General features: G+C 34.2%; 1 protein-coding gene across 1 annotated transcript in view; it reads right to left on the bottom strand.

Annotated features, from left to right (window-relative positions):
- Nucleotides 1-1938, bottom strand: part of LOC136620560 (oocyte zinc finger protein XlCOF8.4-like) — a 17714-nt gene extending 15776 nt beyond the window's left edge. The window contains exon 1 of the mRNA XM_066595405.1: nucleotides 1852-1938. The gene's annotated coding sequence lies outside the window, so the exon portion shown is untranslated. The remainder of the gene's footprint in view (nucleotides 1-1851) is intronic.
- Between the last annotated feature and the right edge of the window lie 892 nt (nucleotides 1939-2830).

Below are 2830 nucleotides of genomic sequence, written 5' to 3'. Positions count from 1 at the left end.
AGGATAATACATACATTATACACACACACCTGTATTATATAACTATATACACCCTCTAGTACATATATACACTGTATACAGGATAATACATACATTATATACACACCTGTATTATATAACTATATACACCCTCTAGTACATATATACACTATATACAGGATAATACATACATTATATATACCCACCTGTATTATATAACTATATACACCTCTAGTACATATATACACTGTATACAGAATAATACATACATTATATACACACCCCTGTATTATATAACTATATACACCCTCTAGTACATATACACTGTATACAGGATAATACATACATTATATAACTATATACACCCTCTAGTACATATATACGCTGTATACAGGATAATACATACATTATATAACTATATACCCCCTCTAGTACATATATACACTGTATACAGGATAATACATACATTATATACACACCTGTATTATATAACTATATACACCCTCTAGTACATATATACACTGTACACAGGATAATACATACATTATATACACACCTGTATTATATAACTATATACACCCTCTAGTACATATATACACTGTATACAGGATAACACATACATTATATATACACACCTGTATTATATAACTATATATACCCTCTAGTACATATATACACTGTATACAGGATAATACATACATTATATATACACACCTGTAATATATAACTATATACACCCTCTAGTACATATATACACTGTATACAGGATAATACATACATTATATATACACACCTGTATTATATAACTATATACACCCTCTAGTACATATATACACTGTATACAGGATAACACATACATTATATATACACACCTGTATTATATAACTATATACCCCCTCTAGTACATATATACACTGTATACAGGATAATACATACATTATATACACACCTGTATTATATAACTATATACACCTCTAGTACATATATACACTGTATACAGGATAATACATACACTATATACACCCACCTGTATTATATAACTATATACACCTCTAGTACATATATACACTGTATACAGGATAATACATACACTATATACACCCACCTGTATTATATAACTATATACACCTCTAGTACATATACACTGTATACAGGATAATACATACATTATATATACACCTGTATTATATAACTATATACACCCTCTAGTACATATATATACACTGTATACAGGATAATACATACATTATATACACACCTGTATTATATAACTATATACACCTCTAGTACATATACACTGTATACAGGATAATACATACATTATATACACACACCTGTATTATATAACTATATACCTCCTCTAGTACATATATACACTGTATACAGGATAATACATACATTATATACACACACCTGTATTATATAACTATATACACCCTCTAGTACATATATACACTGTATACAGGATAATACATACATTATATACACACCTGTATTATATAACTATATACACCCTCTAGTACATATATACACTGTATACAGGATAACACATACATTATATATACACACCTGTATTATATAACTATATATACCCTCTAGTACATATATACACTGTATACAGGATAATACATACATTATATATACACACCTGTATTATATAACTATATACCCCCTCTAGTACATATATACACTGTATACAGGATAATACATGCATTATATATACACATGTATTATATAACTATATACACCCTCTAGTACATATATACACTGTATACAGGATAATACATGCATTATATATACACATGTATTATATAACTATATACACCCTCTAGTACATATATACACTGTATACAGGATAATACATACACACACCTGTATACTCTAATGGCTACAGGACCCTTGCTGTCACGCTCATGTGACCAGTTATATACATGAGATAGATGGTGTAAATATTAGTGGTTTCAGGACCTTTGGTGAGATCACAGTCACATGATAGGAAGTTGATACGTCCACTACCTTATTCCTCCCCTCAGGTGCAGATCACATGACCATGACGTCACGCAAGGTCCTGCGCTCACTAGTTTTAGCTCCCAGCAGCTTCTTCTGTATTTTATTTTTCCTGCTTGGATCTTCATTAGATGAAAGCCGCTGCACTTCTTGCTTGATCACATGACCTCCTCTAAACCACTCCACTATAGCTTCTACTGTAGCGTCAGTGTAGAGGCCTATGGGAGGATGGAACAATACCTCTGCAGCACCACCTAGTGGAAGGCAGCATTCCTGCACGTCAAAGTTAGATTTTGTAGACAAGTCTTGTAAGAATTATTGGGAACTGTAACCCAAAGCCAGAATCCATACACAGACAGCTGTTTCGGGGTGTTTGCCGCTCATCAGTGTGCAACCGCTTTCAGGCTTAGCTGGTGAGAGGTCTATAGACATGGGTCAAGAAGAGTATCATGTCTGTTTATGGAGAGCACCTAGAAGGTGTGAGGAGACTTATAAGGCCATGCATGCTCCTCTGGGAAATATGGAAATAGAAGATGGAACAATACCTTTGCAGCGCCACCTACTGGAAGAAAGCATTCCTGCATATTTCCCAAAGGAGCATGGATGGTCTCTTCGCACCTTCTAGGTGCTCTTCTTAAGGCCCAATGTCCACAGGCGGATTTTTGCAGCGGAATACGGAGCGAGCGTTCCACTCCGGATTCCACAGCAATAACCCTCCATAGCATGCTATGGTAAAACGATCCTTCATGTCCACGAGCGTAAACCAATTGCGATTTCTGCTTGCGGATAAAAAAATCACAGCATGCTCTATTTTGCTGCGGTTCCCGCACAGATGGCTTCCATT

The sequence above is a fragment of the Eleutherodactylus coqui genome, chromosome 3, assembly GCF_035609145.1.
Source record: "Eleutherodactylus coqui strain aEleCoq1 chromosome 3, aEleCoq1.hap1, whole genome shotgun sequence".
Taxonomy (NCBI): Eukaryota; Metazoa; Chordata; class Amphibia; order Anura; family Eleutherodactylidae; genus Eleutherodactylus; species Eleutherodactylus coqui.
Note: the sequence above shows the minus strand (reverse complement) of the source record. Positions and strands in the feature narration are given on the sequence as shown.